Source organism: Balearica regulorum, chromosome 3 (genome assembly GCF_011004875.1).
Source record: "Balearica regulorum gibbericeps isolate bBalReg1 chromosome 3, bBalReg1.pri, whole genome shotgun sequence".
Lineage (NCBI taxonomy): Eukaryota > Metazoa > Chordata > Aves > Gruiformes > Gruidae > Balearica > Balearica regulorum.
In genome coordinates this window covers 78,142,179-78,161,741 of record NC_046186.1, presented here as the reverse complement: position 1 = coordinate 78,161,741, position 19,563 = coordinate 78,142,179, and the positions used below count along the sequence as shown (strand labels likewise).

General features: G+C 40.5%; 1 protein-coding gene across 1 annotated transcript in view; it reads left to right on the top strand.

Annotated features, from left to right (window-relative positions):
• The window catches only part of RPS6KA2 (ribosomal protein S6 kinase A2), a 173,814-nt gene that overhangs the window by 48,018 nt on the left and 106,233 nt on the right, over nt 1-19,563 (top strand). The window lies entirely within an intron of this gene.

The window sequence follows — 19,563 nt, the reverse complement described above, 5'->3', positions numbered from 1 at the left end:
GACCAAAGCCAAGCATGGTCCCACCATCCCCAGCAGTTATCCCATGGCTCCGACCAGCTTGTTCAGCTGGGGCCAAGGAGACTCTGAATCTGCTCCATGCTCTCACGTTCAGTCCGGGGGAGAAAGGAGAGCACCTGTACTTTCAGCAACAGCTATCGACCCCACATCGGTTCTGTGGGAAAATCCCTGTATACAAGTCTATGAGTGTGGCGACTTTTGAAAGAAGTGTGTCATGTTGTGGTCAGTGTATTTAATTTATTTTAAATAGGTGCATTGGCATATCCAGGTTCTGGTCACAAAATTTTCCAAGAATTTGAAATTTGCTGAGGTCTTTAAGATTTCCCATGTTAAAGTCCATTCAAGGTAGCTGTCTCCCTGCCTGTATGACTTTCCTCAGCTGGTAAGCAGCTGCATACAGGGTTGCACAGTGAACTCCCTCTTTCCCAGGGCAGGCGTTCAGCCACTGGCACGATCCAGATGACATCATGAGACCTCAGGTGTCTCCAGCAGCATGACCAGTCTGGTCTCTGACAGGGCAAGTGGTTTGGTCCAGGCTTATTTTTCTAATTTAGGAATGAATTGGTCTGTCCCGTGCTGTTCCCCATGTAGAGAGAGGTGCTATGTAATGATGGCATTTGAGGTAAAACAGGCTGGGCAGATTTTGTGTGTATGTGTGCGTGTGTGCCTTCCATCTCACCCTTGCCCACGTCTCCTCCTGTTACTCTGGTATGTTTACTGCTACAATACCTAATTAAAATTACAGATACCTAACCAACATCTTTTTCCATGCAGACATTTTTTATTTAACTAAGGGGTTTTTTTAAAGTCACCAAGTCATAACGTTTATAACAGTTTTCAAAAGTTGCTTTAATTTTATAAACACTTCCCAGTAATTTTTGCTTTAAAACTGTATCATACTTTTTGTGTATAATTTTTCAATTTTTGTCTTGGGATGTTCTTGAAAAGCAACATCTTAATTTTTTTTAACTTACCTTCAAATTAAGATGAAAATAGAATTTTAAAAAAATGAGGTAAAATGAGTTTTTACAGCATCTTTTAAAGATCTATTATAAAATCCCAGCTCAAAAACTGCTCTCAAACATGCTTGATTTAAAAAAAAGTCTAATTCTAAGATTATATATATATATATATGTATCTCAAGTGAACTTTGTAACAAAATCCAGGATAGTTAAATAAAATTTCCAACAGATTCTTAGTTGAGTACGATATTCTTGCCAATAAGTAGATTCTTCAAATTAAAAATGAAACAAGATTAAGTCTATTAGAGGTTAAAAGTGTTCTTATGTTACAGTTGAGCTGAAGTTCTTCAAGAAAGCATGTCTTTATTTTCACATTATCCCAGTAACTGGGATAACTGGATGCCTCTGGCTCTGATATCAAACACATGTATACATTTGCACGTGCAAGTAGTCCCAGAAGTTCATGAAGAGGTGATTGTCAGTGAGAGCTGAAGCTGTTACTGGCTAAATGTTTTTGGGTTTCTCACCCTCATGCTAAGGAGTCACTTATTCTAGAATTGGTTGATCACTGGAAGCGTGACACAATCAACATTTAGTGATGTTGCAGGCACTGTTTTCACTATTTCCTGAAATACTGGAATTGCGCATTTTTGGAAATAGAGAAAACTATTTCAGTGTGGGTTCTGCTTATAAGATTAAAATACTCTTTCTATGCAAATACCGTCTACCTCTAGAATTACTGTAATTGGTGGCTCTGTCAGCTTTGTGGAGATGGCTATTTTCAGAATGTCTGCAGGTAATGACTGTTCTCTGACTTGTTAATCTCTTCTCCTCTAATTATCCAAGCAGATGTTGCTTAACCCATGAAATGGCTAGGACCAGTAAGATCTGAAAGACCAATAAAGCGTGCAAGTCAGGGGAAAAGTTTTAATAAAAAGGTGAGGAAGGGACAGTTAGCAGGAGAGATGAAGGCACAATGAAGACAGCGAAGCTAAAAATAAATTTTGAAATTGTATTTTGCATGTGCAAAACTTTCTGCAACAGCAGACTTTGGTTTTGAGTGAGTACAGGCGGTAGTTTCTGGACACAGAAAGGATTGTCCACCTGTATGGTGGTCTAAAATGCGTGCGCTTCTCCATGCTGCTTCTGTGACCCGTGCAAATGATGAATTTCCAAAGGCTGAGTACCTGCAGCTCATCTTCACTCTCCACATCAGAGGCTCTCGGGACCTCTGAAATATGAGAATTTGGGGTTCCTCCAGAAAGACACCTTGGGCATAGACTTGTATCAGCAGAAATGGGGAACAGGCAGTTGAATCCTGTAACAGTTCCTCTAATGAGATGCTGTTTGATGTTTTGGAAACCAGAATATCCTTCGAGTGCAGGGTAGGTTACCCCGCGCCAACACACGTTTGGTACTTATCCCACCCAGTGAGCGTGCGCTGAGGTTCTATAAAATCTGATGGGACTGACCTCTCATTGCGGCGTTTCGAGGGAGCTGTGCCCGCGAGGGCAGGGTGGAGGGGTGGAGGTTACTCCTGCCTTACGTAAAGAGGAGCTGTATGGAAACATCCCAGGCAGCCCTCTGGGAGCCGATCCGCGCACGGCATTGCCAGCTCTGATGACATTGGGTAATCACACCCGAGAGCTGCGCACCTAGCATTTCCATATGGTTCTGTAAGCGGTAGCGTGCTCTAAACAGCATGGTGTTTTGAGATGGGCCGTTTCATTTCCATTAAACTAAAAACAGCTTTTAGTGTACTGTGTACTTTTGAACCTGAAGTAAAACATTAATACCTGCTGCTACAAGCTCTGGAGATTTAGAAATGCAAGTTGTACAGACCGTTAAATTAAAACTTAACGATTACATCAGTGTTGTCTTGTGATAGGGCTGGGGAATCAGGAAATTTGGGCTTTATTCCTGGTCCTGTCAAATTCACTGTGTGACCGTAGGCAGGCAGCTTAACCTCACAGCGTCCGAGGTTAATACTTACCCAACTTGCAGGGTTTTCTGAGACTAGATTAACGTGTCTGTTGTTACTTTGACATCCTGCAACGGATGATGTTCACAGTGCATATGCTGTTGATAATAACAATACAGAAAAATGAAATATAGATTACTCTTTTTTTAATTTGTTATAGATGTGAAAAAATGCACAAGTTGCAGCCTGTGCGTTTTAACATTTTCAAGAACTCTGCATGGTATTTGATAGAAATAGTTACAGATAAGCAAGCAAGTAAATTTATGTAACAATTAATTTTTGTGTTTTAGACATGTGATTAATCCTAGGTTTTTGATGACCCAAATTAGGTCAGCATTGCTGTCACTTTAGCAATGCAGGAATACAGAAACTCTCCAATGGAAAATTATAGCAATGGATTCCCTGAGGAAAGAAATTTATAAAGCAGTCCTTTCTATGGCAGTCAAAAGGAAACCATCAGTTTTTCATTGCTTTATAGATGCAGCTACAACTTGCAAAACTCGTCTTTTTTTCAGAGTAAGTGGTTTTGGGGCCTTTGGCATTAGTGGTCAGTGGAGTAAATCCTGTATTTGGATTGTTGAAATGTTTTTTCAACGGCAGCGGAAGCTCTGAAGAGAATTTAATTTCCCCCTCACAGAGGAGGAAAGCAAAAATGACGGGACAATGCAGTACTAATGCAATGCTGGGCTGTTCCTCAGGCAGTGATAAGTGAAGGGTGTGTATTCACCTTCTGTAGTCAAGTAGATTTGTTTGGCAAATCATTTTAACTGGGTTACTAAAAAGGTTTTGAGTCTTTCGTAAACCAGGTGAACTGTGCAGCTTCTCATTTGGTTTTCAGTTAAATTAGTTTTGAATTACTGAATTTGATAAAGTTTTATATTATAGAAAGATTTTTGTTGAGACTGCAATGTCTGTTGGCATCCTATGCAAGAAGCTTTCAAATCTGGATGAAAACCTAGATTTTCGTAGCCATTTTTGCTGTATATGGGGTTTTTCTGTTTAATTGATCATGTGTTCAGACTTGTATCACTTTAGGAAAAGTTTCCTTAACTACCTAGGCCACTTCCAGGGATTATTTTTAATCCAGTTTTCTTATGGTTGCTCTTTGTGTAGCATTATATTCTGGAACTGAGCTCTTTCACACTGAGGAGTGCTAAAATATAAATGGGTACAGTTCAGGAGCTCTTCTGGCTAGAATGGTGTATCAGGAGCACTGAGAATTCCCCCCTGCAGATGTTCACATCAGGTTTACGTGGTCCAGGTGCCACCTTCTGAATACAAGAAGAGTCGGTGGCATTTATATTTTTCAGAGAAGACTTGCATTCTGAAGGGAGATAAGCTGGTGGAAATCTGGATTTTCTGTCTACTCCCTTTGACAGCAAGAGGGGAAATATTACAACATTATCTGGTTGTTGTCTAGACTGATGCAGCCAAGCAGCAAGTAAAATAAAGACCTAATTCTTCAAACCTTTATACCTTCATCAATATAGTGTATTCACGCTGTTGGAAAGCTACAATCAGGATCTAATAATTTATTCTTTTCTCAAATAACTTTTAAAAGCCCTAGTGATGAATCTGCTCTTCATCCTTTGACTTTCCTTCACAGAGTGATGCTATTTATGTATTTTAATCTTGATCTATGGTCTGTAAAAAGTCCTTTGATGGTCTTTGAATTGAGCCAGTAATTTGTTAACAGGGTGTTTCCATCTTCTTTTACTGCCTCAAACTTACCAAAAACAAACTTAGAAACTCTCCATTTACAAAGGAAGATGGCAGTGCTAGTTGATTAAAAGGGGCATAATTTGTTGCCCCACTTATCTCATTTTGTTGATTAGCTGCAACAGACGGTGATGCCCAATTCACTTTTTAAATGAGTAAATTTGGCACATATGCATGACAGTTCCTCCTCTTCTTGTACCGTCATCAGCAGGCTCTAACTAACTGGCATTCTGCCACCGTGGAAAGTGAGAGTTGTTTTCACTCAGTGTGCATCTTGTGTTCGCCATCTGTATCCTCCGTTTTTAGGGCCTGATCCTGCAAAACTATTACAAGAGCAGTTTTTTCTCAAACATCCACTTACATTGTCAGTAATGGAGCTAAAAGCATAAATCAGAATTATGCCTGTTGATAAAGTGAGGGGGGTTTTAGAATATCTGCTATAAATCTTGTAATAGCCACTGTTTCTTGATAGTATTTACTGTTTTTACAGACATGTGCATACACTGTGGGCCAAAAAAGACTGTAATATCAGATAGGATAAAAGAAAAAAGATGCAGTTGAAGGGAGGCAGGATGCAAGGTGGTTACACGTTAAATGGCATCTGTTCTGGTGTTTCTCTGCCCGTGCCAGGGAAGGATTTTCCTGATGTCTAACCCGAATCTTTCATGCTGTGGTTAGGTTTATTGCTCCTGACTTTATTCATAATATAATTTAGGTTTGGTGCATGTCTCCAGTCTCACATAATCGGCTAATTAGTGTAGGTAGACATTATAACAGGCTTGGTTTAGGGACAGCAGTTTCCATGCAGAGATTAGAAGGCGGGAACGGCCCCAGTTTAGACCAGCAGTGTTACTGGCTTTCCCTAGGTCCCAGAGTGGGCTGGGAGGTGGTTGAGACACCAAGTCTGAGAGTTTCCCTGGTACCTGTCTGCAGTGTTCACACGGGTTGCAAACCTGTTTGTTGCCTTTGCTCAGGATTTCTGTGGTATTTACAGTAGCCAGGGGATTACCCTGCAGTGTTGAAGAGTTGCGCGGCTGTGGCAGCTGGGAGATTATGTCAGCTTTGTTTAGCGTGACTCTTCACAACCCAAACCCTTCCGTCATCGTTTCGAGGCCCACGCTGCTGGAACGTGCCCCGTGTGTTTTGCCTTATGTGTCTCCCAGAGCTTTGCAAGTACAACACATCCTGGCTCCTTTCATTAACGCCGCTTCTCCAGGGTGGTATACATTATAGGAGCTGCAACCTCACTTTCCTACAGCTCAGTTTAAAGGTGGGATTTAAGAGACTGGTTACAACTTCCCAAGCGCAGAGCAGCTGGAGACCTATTTGAGGCGATGGCTCTCTGGGGCCAGGGAGCAGCTGACGGGCCGAGGGGTGGCTGCTCTGCTCATCTCGCCATCGTGCCCTTCGTGATGCCAGCATGGCTCCCAGGGACCCGCAGCTGCATCCCACCCCGGCTCCCGCCCAGCCCGAACCTGATACTCGCTCTTGACGCTCTCTCAGACGCAGTTTAAGACCCAAATTTTTTAAATGGGATGACTGGAAGGAAGGCAGAAGGTTTTCAGGTAGGGTGGGGGGGGAACCTGGTTTGCTTGTTTGCTGGTGAAGAAAATACTGCAAGGGATTATGTGCCTTTCATTGGTAACTACTGAGGGGGAGGTGTTCAATAGCTAACTTGGCTGATAGGTACTGTTTGGTATGTGATGGACTCCTTAGGTCTTTAGATGAACTTTTATAAAAAAATAAAAATAGTTTTCCTCTGATTTTGTTCCAGATAAAACCCAGTATATATGTGTATACATACATCATATATTTTTTCTTGTTAATAATTGGAAATAATGTTGTGCGTTTCGTATAATACTTTTTGTGTTTCGTATAATACTTATTGTGTTTCTTATACATCGTCCCAGATCAACTTGCAGCCTCTGTACAAAAGGCTGGCTGTATTTTCAGTTCCCTTCACTGTGAGAAAAATGGCTTAGATTGCTCTTCTGCTCTTTGCAGTTCCAGGAATCTTAGTTGTAAATGCACCTCATCAACCTGCGGTGTCCTTAAAACAGACAGTTACAGCTTGTTGTCATAAAAGCAGTTACAGAAATGAGAAGCTGATGTGAATTTTTACTTCTCTTTACTCTTACCTACAAATAGAGACTATTTACACAACAGTGTTACATGTCACCCACCTTTAGATACTACTTCATATAACTGGAAATTTAGGTATTGCAACTGTGCAGGGCTGTAATTCTTATGTTACTTTACTTTTCAGATGGATCCAGTAACATACCTTAATGCAAACTCACTGATGACATCCATGTGTATCTTCACAAGCATAAGGAGTTTTATGAGGACTAAAGATTTTGATATTGCCCTGTACAAAAAGTTTCAGTTATAAGGTCTGGATAAGGTTCAAGAATAGCAGATGTCAATTTACTCAGCCTTTGTGGGTAAAGAAACATTTCAAACACTGAAAACCAATCAGAAAAAAATACAGTCCAAAAATAATGTTTTTGAGAAAACTGAGCATTTAACAAAGCAAACTGGAACTCTGCTTTGGCACAGTGGGACCCTGCTGTGTAGTCAGCAATGAAAAACAACAGTTTTCAATGTAAATAACTCTAAGAATACAAACAGTGCAAAATTTGTGGCAAATTCGTCCTCAGCTTTTCACTGTGTTTTACATTAAAGATTTTTTCCTTACAGTATTGGCTTATATTACAGAAACTTTACCTCCTATGGCTTCTTGGAAAAGCTGTGACATTACTCATTGTTTGTAACACAGCAAATGGGGAAAAGAAATGAGCACTGGACTTGCATGTTTGATTAAACACTTTGAAGTAAAACTTTTATGTGGTTTCAGCTTTCCTCTTTGGTTTTCACTTGTCATCTTCTGATTGTATTTTCTAGTTTTCCTTTGTCCATAATATTGATTTAAGCTTCCTGTTGTTACAGACTGATTGAATTACTTCACTTACCATTCGGTGGTCTTTATGCTATTATTTATAAAACATTAATATAGTAACAAGTGGTGCAGATATGGTTAGTTGTCTAGAGTTCTAAAATAAGACTCAGTATAAAGGCTATAATCTACTACAGACATAATTGCCTAGGATTCACTGAGGAGCACAATAAATGCCTTATCTGTAAAAGAATGGGAGTAGCTGTTGCTTGGTGTCCTGTGTTTCGTACAGGTTTACTGAGTTCAAGTGAGCTTCTGATTTTTCATGTGGCAAAAAAAAGCTCCATGATTATACTGTTGCATCGGTTTCTTCTTCAGAATTTTGTTTCCCAGCTGCATTAAGGACCGCAGCCTTTAACTCCTCCAGCTCGTTGGGGATGCACTTACGGGAGAGGTCATGAAGTCGCACTATGCACCTTTCTGTTGATGGCTCGAAGATAATACAGATCTTTATCTGTGCTCTGGTCTTTTTGTGGGTGTAGTTCTGTAATCACTTATGAGCAAATCTGTCTGTTTGGTAGGACAGTAGATACGGGTTGGTCTTCTCTCTCCACCTTGTCCATTTACAGTGCGCAGCAAAGGGGACCACAGAGTCCAGTTATCCTTTGGGACTGGATTGCCTTAGTGGGCCAGAAAGACACTGTCCCACATATCTGCCAAGGCTGGCCAGCCTGAACAGGTCAGGGCTCTGGTTTTGCTGCTTACAACACGGAACCGTGGAGTTTCACAATAAATCTCTTTGCATCATGATTTCACCCTGAAGATGTGCCATCAGGAAAATGTGTATGAGTCTAGGTCAGTCATAATTTTCAGTAAAGCCATTTGAGTCATCTTTTATTGTTTAAAAAACCCCCTCTACCTGTTAAGGGGCCATGTGGATTTGTTATGCCAGTTTTTAGCCAGAATAGGAAAATGTTGAAATAGCCACAGGTCAATGAAAAATACCTGGCAGGAACTTAGTAATCTCAGTTTGACCTTCTGCATGTTTGCATATATGTTAAAAAAAATACTTGTAGAATGGAGGCTAGAGCAGTGAATTTGCTCTAGAACAGTGAATTTGCTCTAAAAGTGATGTCCTCAATACTTTAAAACCCTGGAGACTTCTGCACAGAAAGGGATTGAACAAAAAGACATCCTTTCCGCTGCCTGCCTTCGTCATCACGTACCTTTGCTTTCAATAGGGCTTTTGTGAATAAAGTGGATGAAGATAAGAACCAAAAGCACTTGATGTAAACGTCCCTTTACATGGCTGTGACAGAGTAAAAAAGCTGCAGGGCAGCTGAAAGGCACGTCTTGCAGTCTGCAGGCATTTGGTGGTGAGCACTACGATTGGGCTCAGTTTTAAGCTGTCTTGGCAGTCTTCTAATTGATGTCAGGGGATCTAGTGGGCCAAATACTTCAAGAATTGTACTAAAGAGTAAAATGCATTTTGAATTAAGAGACTGAAGAAACTGGTGTTTTCTTATATTTGTTGAAGCTTCCTCCAGCATGAAAGATTGGCATGATGTCTGACAGAGTTGTGGTTTTGCATCCAGTTTCATGTCCAAGAAAAGCCTTCGTTTCTCTGATTCATGGTGGTAGATCATGGCAGTAGCCAGGCAGGGTAAGAATGTCCCTGCAGAAGGATGTTGCAATAATTGGTACAAGTATACATCAGGCCAGAAAGATGAAACAATGGGGGCATCTCATATTGTCTTTTGGAGACTGTAGAAAATCCATAGTGATAAAGGTGGGTCGATCAAAGGCTGGCCTGGAAATACTCAGTATAATGCAGCATACATCTTTTGAAAAGCACACGTGCCTCATCCGATGCTAAAGAAGTCATTGAGGAACGTGAGGAGGGAAAATTAATCTGTATCTAAATTCACCAGCGTAGCCTTCCTTTACAGTCAGCAGAGAGAAAAGGGTGTATTAACCAAGTCCTGTTTTAGAGGCTTGCTTTTGTCTGATACAAATCAAAGCCTAAAAGCCATTTCTCTGTCAGCTGTGCAGAAGTTTAGACAGCTACCTCAGACAGAGACAAAGTCTGGATGAATCCTACTCTGGAAATCCTTCCAGACTTTGGTAGACTGTGGATCAGCTTTGGCTGAACTGTTGTCAATTCATTTCTGCTTTTGAGCATACTCATTTAATGGGTCTTTTCCACACTTATATATATAGCTGTTTTATAAATAATAATTAACGTTTAAAAAATTAGTCTGGTGGTATTTAGGAATTTGGCATTACAATGTCATAGGCAAAGCTTTTGATTTTTACAGCTGTGAAGCTGTAATGATAAGCTCATCAAGATCCCAATCAGCTGAGAACTATCAAACTTACCATACACACACACTTTTGTTATACGAAAACGAATTATATGTTGGAAATCTCTGCAAAAGGGCAAGACTGGTGCAGCAGTTTGACCTCTTTGAAATGAGGGAGTCTTCCCAACAATGTTGCAAGGGTGTTCCTTTGCATCTAGAGGGATTTTCTACATTTTGTTTATTCTTGTTCCTAAAATACACATCTATTCAGTGTGGTGTATATATATAATATATGCTTCTGTTTAGTACTGTGGAACACTGTAATTGTAAACAATTTTTGCCTTCACAGAAAAGAGGATGTGCGATAATTAGCAGCTTGTTCCTTGGAGATCCACTGTGTGAATCTTTGAGGGACATGAGCTAAACTAGAGGCATCTTAGCAGTTCACAAAATGTAATGGGTCTTTTCCTGGGCCAGATTTCCAGTAGACTGCTGAAAATCTGTTTAGACACATACTTATGCGTGGTAACAATCCTTCGGCACTGAAATACGTACTTCTGCAAATAATGACCTGGGTCTCAGCCATGGACGTAATAAAAGTACACAGCTGAAGAGATAAATATGCAGTTCTAGTATCCCTTGTTAAATATTTGTCCATGAAACTGGAGCCCAGCATGAGATGAGGTATTATCAGGTATTTTGTGTAAATTTTTTTTAAATTTTATTTTATTTGTGCGCTTTTTGTATAAATTAAAGAATTAAAGCTGGATTCTACATAAATAAGCAGAGCCTGGATCCACAGCATTCGTCTGTGTTTTGGTGGCCCAGTTGAGTCGCTGGGTAAGGCTGGACCCTCAGGGCCCTTAGCTAGCTATGCAGCAAAGCATGGTCCCCATTGTACTCTCACCCTTTCTTTTGGGAGCAGTTCTGAGCGTATCAGTATTCTGAGCTTACCAGCTTCCCCATCAGATTGCGCCACTACGTACGTGCATGCCTGCGCTCTCTCTCCTCAGCCCAGCTGGACGGCTAGGTATTTAAATGGGATTATGCTGCTGCATAAAAGGGAAAAAAGTTGCATTTCAAGTTGTTTAATATTACAGTTACGATAGTTTGCCAAGTCAAAACAATTTTCTCCCAGTCTTCTCTCAGTTTACTTCTCTGTTGGCAAAGGCGCAAAGCACAGTTGCCCTTGTCCTCTAAGTCCGATGTCCTTTTTGATACCCTCTTTTCTCTCTGCTCTGTCCATGTTGTTGCTAAATCTTGTCATATTTCCTCTGTAGAATTTCCCTTTTGGTGTCTTGTCTCTGCGTGATTCAGCTCCATCACCCTCTCTCCTTCGGTGCCTTCACTGATGCTCCAAGCTGTGAATGGTAGCATTAAAACTAATTTGTATTCACATTCATTCCATAATGACCTCACATTAGTCCGTTTCCCTATTAATACTCTGCCTGTAAAATGCCACTAAGATAACGAACCTCATTACAACATGTTTTTTCCTAACATAATAGCAACAGTATTCCAGTTTGTGAAATACAAGCTGGTTGAACTCTTAGCTGATGCTTGATTTAATTAATAGGAGGAGACAAAATGTGCTAGCAGGCTAGTATTCCTCTCAGAGAGAAAATGATGATTACCAAACCTTCCAAGTGATTTTTAAACAGCAGACCGCTATTTTTCCTAAACTGACTAATCCAACACTTTAGTAATGTGATTAGCTCTTATTATAGCCTTTTGTCCACACCGCCTCACAGTTCAAGATGAAATCTGATATTTTTCCTTGAATATGCATATTAAAGATGATTCAGTTCTTTAAGATCATCATGCAAATGCATGTAGAGCTTTGTACAGTATTTTCTACTTACTGTGCTGTGGTGCCATTTACACTGCTATGGTGAGCAGTGTTTTATTTGGATCACTTGAGAAACAGTGAGGAAATAGTTGCAAATGTGTTTTGTTTAAGCAGTTTATCTTCCTAGTGCAGCTGGAGTTTTTATTTCACACTCAAATGCACTAGTAAAACATCAGGCGCTTTTTTTTTTCTAGTCTGTGAAGCAGCTGAGTACAGCAATAAGGGAACTGGAGCCATTTAGTAAGCATTTATAGTTCTTGAATAGTATCCCGAGCAGATAGACCTCTTTGCCTTCTTTCTTATCTGAGCCTAATATCAGAGTATCTGAGCATTTTGTCTTGCCAGTGTCCTTATCCTCCAGTAACCCCATGAAAAAGGAAGATGGCCTTACCCGTATTTTGCAGATGGAAAGCCGAGACACAGGGATGTGGGGGCTACCTGTACCCTGTCATGGAAGCGCGTGAACGATGGGCTGCCATCGCATTAGGACTGTCGCCTTAGGGCTTCCCCCTGAGGGCTGGTGCGCTGCAGCAGCAGCCAGGCAGCTCTGGTGGGGGGGCTGCCGTGGTGGGAGGCAGTGGCACCCCGGGAGGGTCTCCGGCAGGAGCCACCCGAGCCACGCACAGAGACCTCGCCAGCGGTTCAGACCAGAGCACGCAGGGCGCATTACTGACCTGAGGGCAGGGCGTGAGCTGTAGTGGAGGGTAAAATACGAAAGCCTTCTGTATAAAGTGGATGTTGGGAGGTTTTTAAATATGGTGATGTATACTGTTTCCTACTATTGCAAGTAGTCTTCGTAACCCTGTTTAGTGGTGACGTAGCATCATCCTAAGGAAATAAAAACACTTATCCTCCTAGGAGTAACAACAATTTCTTCTAGGCACTGGATCCAGACACTTGCAGTTAGTTCCTTGGTGAATGAGCAGCAAGTGTTCTTCTTTTGCCTGTTCACCAGCAGCAACAATCAGTAGTGGACCTTGTAGCTCTTCTGAGATGTAAAGGCCAAAGGCACACCTGTAAACCATGCCAAGCAGGATGTTGATGAAAACGTTCCTGCTCTTATTTATTGTAGCTTACAGCAATATAGCTGAGTTCGTTGTCCTTTAATGGTGTGACTCATATTGAGACTGTTTCTGTTAAAGTTCACAAATGTATTTGAATATTTGTAGAGTGCTGCTGTATGAGTAAGGCTGGCCAACTGTTTGTATTTTTTTGTGGCCAGATGGTTCTGCTTTTGTTCTGCTTTTTTTAACCCCTTGCTTCAAAAGTTTTTTTATGAGCTCTTTCGACTTACCACTCTACATAAACTATTGCAGTTTGCACCAGAATTAACATAAAAATTAGAGTTTCGTTGGCTAATGATTTGAGTCTAGAGTTGAAAGTTAGATCAAGAATTGGCGTCTCCCTTTACTTCATGTATATCTGCACTTTGAATAGGAAGATGGTTCTCTTCATGCATCTTCACAGTCATTGTGTTGTATATATTTGTCCTAGTCAGGAACTGAGTCTGTAAAGACACTATAGTCATCAGATAAAGAGCACCAATCTTCAAAACCAAGGGTTCTCAGTCTGAGCTAAAGGAGAATCCGGTTGTAGGCCACCTGTTATCACTTATTACTGGATACATTTTAGATGCTTTGTCTATCCATTACTGCAGTATGAGATAATTTCACTTCTTTTTTCCTGTGTTAATTCTCACAGTATTCCCATGAGATAGCAAAAAGCAACTATGCTTATTTTTCAAGTTGGGGAGGAAGAAGAAATAATGCCTAATTTACCAGAGCTGCAAAATACTGATAACTGAGTTAGTCCCAACACCTCAGAGTATTTTTTAAGAGCCTTAATGTTTCAAGTATCTAAGTTCTTTTGAAAAATACTTAATTTCAATAGAAGTTCTGTTAAAATTTCCATGGCGTGTATCTGTGAACATCACTCTTGCAATGCCGTTAAAAGTCTGGCCACAACATTACTCTATTTAAGTGTTTTTCAAAATTTTACAGTAAACATGACTTCATCTCATGCAACTGCAGAAGCCCCCATTTCAGTGAGTTATCTTAAGCTTTCTTCATACTCAGCAGAGAGAAATATGCACTTTTTGGATATGACTTCGTCTGATCTCTTTTAATCTTGAAGTGCCTACTTCTCTCTATTGACTGCAAAGTAAGGCTAGACAATTAGTTCAAAACATTGTCTCCTGCACTATAAATACTTGCATTTATTTAACTGAATCCAACCTTAAGTGATTCATCAAAGATACATAGGAAGCCTGGTAGGACAAAAGATTGAACTCAAAACTCCCAAATACTTAAACCTCCAACTCACAGACTTCACCAGTCTATCCAGCAGATTGTATTCTCTGCCTTTGCTCTCTGTGATTCTTCACATTTAGTTTGTTTGACTTCAGCTGAACTTCACCTGTAGAGACACGCATTGGGGAGAAGAAAGAAAGAAAAAATGTAGGATAAAACATTAGAGCTGGACAAAAGTGCTAAAGAGAGTGTGGTAGATATTCTCTTTGGAAAAAAGGTCTGCAGAATTTAACAGCGACTGATAATGCTGCACTCCACAGAAACTGCTCTAAGTTTTTTGTTTTCCACTAAGTTTTGACCTGCTTGATGGAATTCCCTATGCAAGATAACACTTTCTCTTCACGTTTGTGAAAGATCTGGGAAAGAAATCCCAACCTTTCTAAAAATTATGGTGTATTATTTAACTCTATATGACCTTTTGAGAAGGCAGGTGACCTTATGCTTGAAAGCCAAATACAGACCTGGCACAATGTCCAGTGAATTCACTGTGAGTTCCACATGCTTCTCTAAGGGCTCAATAAGTCCAATTCATTGTTGCTAAAGCAAATGTTAATTTGACAGTAGAGGACAAAACAACCAGACCCATTTACGGTATTATTGCTTGGTTTACATCTTTCCAGACCACAACAGAAGTCAGAACTTGGATTGCAAACCATTTAAAATCGAAGATTTCTTTTTTAAATTTTACTCCAGCTGCTGGAGACTGGCTTGGGAAGAGGCTAATGAAAACGCTCCTATATTTTTTTTTAATGTGAATACTTGTCCTCAACTGAACACAGGCCAGCAATTCATTTCCTGCACTAGGCAGCATTTGAATAGCCTATTATGTCTTGACAAAAGTTACTCTCCTATGGGTTGAGCCAGATTAGAACCTGTGAAACAGAGATGGAAACCTGGCCTCATCTTTATCAGACATATCCTGTCCTAACTATTCCCATATCAGAGTTTTAAACATGCTTTCCTAATGAAACGTACTATTTTGGAATGCTGTGTTGCCTGTGATACTTGGAAGTTAAGTGTTTGGGTTTATATTAGGCAGTAACTTGCCAAACTGGTAACAAAGTCAAGTCTGTATCTTGAGCGTATTCTATAGACGATTAATGATTCTCTCAAACGAAAATAAATTCTCTTTACAGTTACCATTATTTCTTGTTTCCTCTTGCCACATTTTCATTCATTTCTTCATTGATCTCAGGCCCTAAAGCATGCAAGCTCAACAGATCTGAAGACTGCAGAACTTGCATATTTTTATTGGAAAATGAAGCTTACCCTTTATGGCCATAACTGTGTGGCAGACTTGATCCTGTGCAACTGGGGAGATGGCCAAGCAAGGAATCAAAATCAGAATCCTGTCTTACTGATTTTGCAAAACAATAATCATCTTACATTAGTACCATAACTTTTTTCCTATGTGATATGGTAACATAAAATTGTCCATAACTAAAAGTAGCTGGTTCTGGAATGATACTCACTCCAGATATTTCAGACCATTTCAGGAAGTCTTGGTGAGGAAAGTTTTTGCATGGGAGGAGCCAGGCAAGACTCCAAAAGGGGTTAAACCTCTCAGTTTTCAAGGAGGTATTCTTTCCATAATGTTTGCTGAAAAGATGTGGAGCAGGCAAGATAAGAGGCTGTACAGCTGAAAAGAGCTACTTTCCAGGAAGGCCTGCCCTTTGGCATGACTTTTTGTACCCCATTCCGAGGTCTGTACCCCTACACTTCCCAATCCTACTCAGGCACGTGACAGTGAGTCAGGAAGTATTGCTACAGCTGGAAGAGTTTTCTGTGGTTTCTTTCCAGCAGCCACCAAGCATTAGTGCCTCTCTTTCTCCAAGATCTGCATGAGGAAATCTTGGAAGTGAGCTGAGATCAGTGCTACAGGGAGCAGCTGCCTCCGGGAAGCAGCAAAACAGATACGTCTGTGCCATCCACAGTCACAGGGCAAGAATAGAGGCTCTCTTCTCCTGTGTCCTGAAGAAAAGGAGATCAAAATGGCCTTTCCATTCAAATACTGGGATACTTGTGTGTCCAGAACTTCTGCTGGCTTGGAGGGAAGCCTCCAAGTGAATAATGCAATATAGAATCAGGCCCTGAATAGGTCTGTCTTGTGTTAGCACAGAGAAGTGCTCTCCATTACTTTTTCATCATGTATTCCAGTTTATTGCCCTCCCTCCCCTAGTCTGTGCTGCTTCACCATGTGCTTTCTTCAAGCTGCCAAGAACATCCATCTCACTTTTGTCACAGGATGATGTTTTTTGTGCAAACATAAATATTTAGAGAAGTTTACAAAAGATTAAGCTTCATCAAGTCAAGCATTCCTGCTAATGCAGTGTCGGGACAAGTCAGCAGGGAGCAAGAGCCTGGGCTGCTGTGCACAGCTGTTGCAAGACCAAACTGTGGAACATTCATTTTTGATTCCACCAACTTCACTGATCAAAACCATTTTGGAATTTGGCTCATGGCTTTTTCCAGAGTGAAATCCTCTCCATCGAAAAAGCTTCTTCAATGTGCAGACTTTGTTATATTGTCAATCTCTTGCCTCAGTTTTATTGTTGTTATGCAAATTCCTAATGGAGATATGTTGCACTTGCTGGACGAGTGAAAAAAATTCATGTTAGAGAAGTCCCTAAGATGCAACTCAGAACAAAAATAGTTGGGAGATCTGCCCACAATGCTTGTGCTTTGATAGTTTGGGTTTCACTCTGATCATCAGTGCCTGAGAAAAATTATGCCACATTCCATATTAGTTTAATACAGGGAGATGTCAAAAGATATAAACAACAGGAGAAAATGCCAAATAAGTAAGAATATTAAAAGGGAACCGTAAAGCTGTTGCGTTTATTTGTTGTTGGGTTTTTTTTTCCTAGTAAGGTAAAGCAAACAAATGGAAGTCATTTCAGAATTCATGCAGCAAAATAAGTAATAAGAATTTAGAAATATATGCAAGGCAAATGGATGCATGTGTGCAAACACATCAGCATATATTTCCTTTAAGGGGCTGTGTCCATCTTTAGTCTCAAGTACTGACAGTTTGGCTTTTTGCTCCAGTTGGAAGTGGGTTTGTCATACCAGCTAAAATACTATCGACCTCTTGGACAGCTCACAAGTAAGGCCACTCACAAGTGACAGCTGGTGAAAAAAGAGCTGTCTGGCATGCTTTTCTTCCGTGCTGCTTTGCTGCCCCTTTCTAGTGAGGAGACCACAGGAAATCCTACCTTCCTAGAAAAATATCCTGCTTCCTCCTAAGGACCCATGGAGCAGGCGGCTCAACATGTCTGTGGGCATTTCTGAGCTAGGCAAATCGAAAGAGAATAACCTTTCACAGTGAGTGGCTCAAGCCTCGTCGTTTGAGACACTGAGAACCACAGTGGGCAAAAACCGCTGGTCTGACTGAGTGTTTGTGACATTTTTGGCAGGAGTGTTGGACTAGATGACCCCCCCAGAAGCCCCTTCTAACCAATGTTTTTATATTTCTATGAAGTCACATAATCTAACGGGTTTTTTCCATCTTTAAAATCTGTGCTTCTCTGATAAACACTGCTAGGCCTTTGTTTTGGTCCCATTCTTTTTAAATAATCTTTTTCTGATATTTTAATTAAAGATGCGTGTAATTAAAGTGTTGTTTTTATTGCAAGTTATGAATTAATTATGCTGTTCTCTGGGAATGCTAGAATTTTTAAGCAGTCTTCCAGCAAGCTGAATTATCATCACTTTAATACTTCCAATATATTCCTGTAACTGAACACATTTCATGAACCTAAAGAGGCTATATAAAATTTAATAATACACTGAGAAATATGTTTAAGGTTGTAGGCTTGTGACTTTGATAGCTAATATGAATGGACGAACTGAAACTCACTCATCAATTAAACTTTCAACTGTAGCTGAAGTGACTCTGTGGTTCAGGCCAAAATACAATCTAACTGAATTAAAAAGGGGTTTTCTGTTTGTGGTAGACCTCATCCACAGTTTTTGAGATCAAGGTGTCAGCTCAAAGGAGAAGTAAATCTGAGGAAGATATCTGGTGCACATAACATTGCTGTTAGTTTCTTTTTTTTGCAGAGCTTTGTCTCCTGAATACATTTCAAAATTTGGATCCACGTCCTGCTTCACTTGGTTGCAGCGGATGGTCCTTGCTCTGCTTCTGTGCAAAACAAGAGATGGGCAAAATCATGAACCAGTGACTAGGTGCCCTCAAGCTGCACTGACTTGAGAAAACGTCATGCAGTTTTTTCATCGTACGGTAGTTGTCAGGGGGGTGTCCACACACGGAGACTGGCCTGCAGAAGCCAATCCTCCCAGACTCTGCCTGTGCTCAGCAGAGAGCAAACCCCCAAGCGTGTGAGGTCTGGTGCAGAGATGATTCAGGAGCCCGAGTCTGTGGGGAGTCATTTTCAGCCTTAGGGAGTAACTGCTGAACGAGACGGGTGGTGAGCCCTGCCGTCCAGTTGTTTTACGTAACGAGTTTAGTCCACCCCACCCAGTGCGGTGCGGTGGACTAAACTCGAGATAACGCTCTTACCGGTGTGCAAGTCTCTCGGCTGCGGGCAGTTTACCTAAAGATGCATGTCTGTCAATATGAAAGTGCATCGCTTCAGAACTTGGTGGAGCCTTTGATAACAACATGTAGGTAATTCCTGGTTTCCTTAGGAAAGCTAATACAGCGTATCAAATTTGTATCAGTTTACTATTGTTTCTTTCACCTAGAAAAAGTTGAAAAAATGAGTATTTTTAATATCAGAAAGATACTCTGTCTCCCACAGCAGTTAAAGCCAGAAAAATGAGAGGAGAGAGCCCGGCAGTTATGTACTTAGAAAACCTTTAAATCTCTCTGTGAAAACTGGTCATTGGTTTCAAGCATTTCCTTTAAGGCAAACTTTAAACTAGAGGAATTAGGATCAGAAAAACGAGTTTCTGTCAGATGATGATTATTTTCCATGATTCTGATAGCATGCACAAAGTAGAGGAAGCTTTCCAAACCAAGAGGATATACTCCTTGTTCCAAAGCACGTGAGCATAAAGAGGCAGAGTAAGGAAGAGGAGGGATGAAGCTACAGTATGGAAAGCAATCCAGGGAATGCTAACCATGTGTCAGATGAACTATGGCTGGTAGAAAGTGACAGCAATTTTTCTAGAGGAGAGGGGAATCAAATTTATTCTTTTTTAGTAAGTGAATATGTTTTGGCAAAACGTTTTTGTGAATGCATTTTAATTTTAGGATGTTATGTCTATTTTCTCCACATTAATTTTTAAGAATGGGAAATAAATGTTATATTTCCAGGTTTTATCAAGATATTTTCTTGGGGGAAAAGAACAATTGCAGGAAAATTCCATGGAAAAATAATGTTTATGAGATTCCAATTATTTCTGCTGGGTGCAGTAATTTTCAAACCTATTCCTAAAGGAGTAATCTCCTTTGACCTGGGAGATGAAGCAAAAAGGTTTTGTACTCTAAATCCACCTTCTAGTTGTAGAGAAGTTAGAACAAGTGGTTTGACTAGGAAAAAACCCTCAAATGTAGGTGTA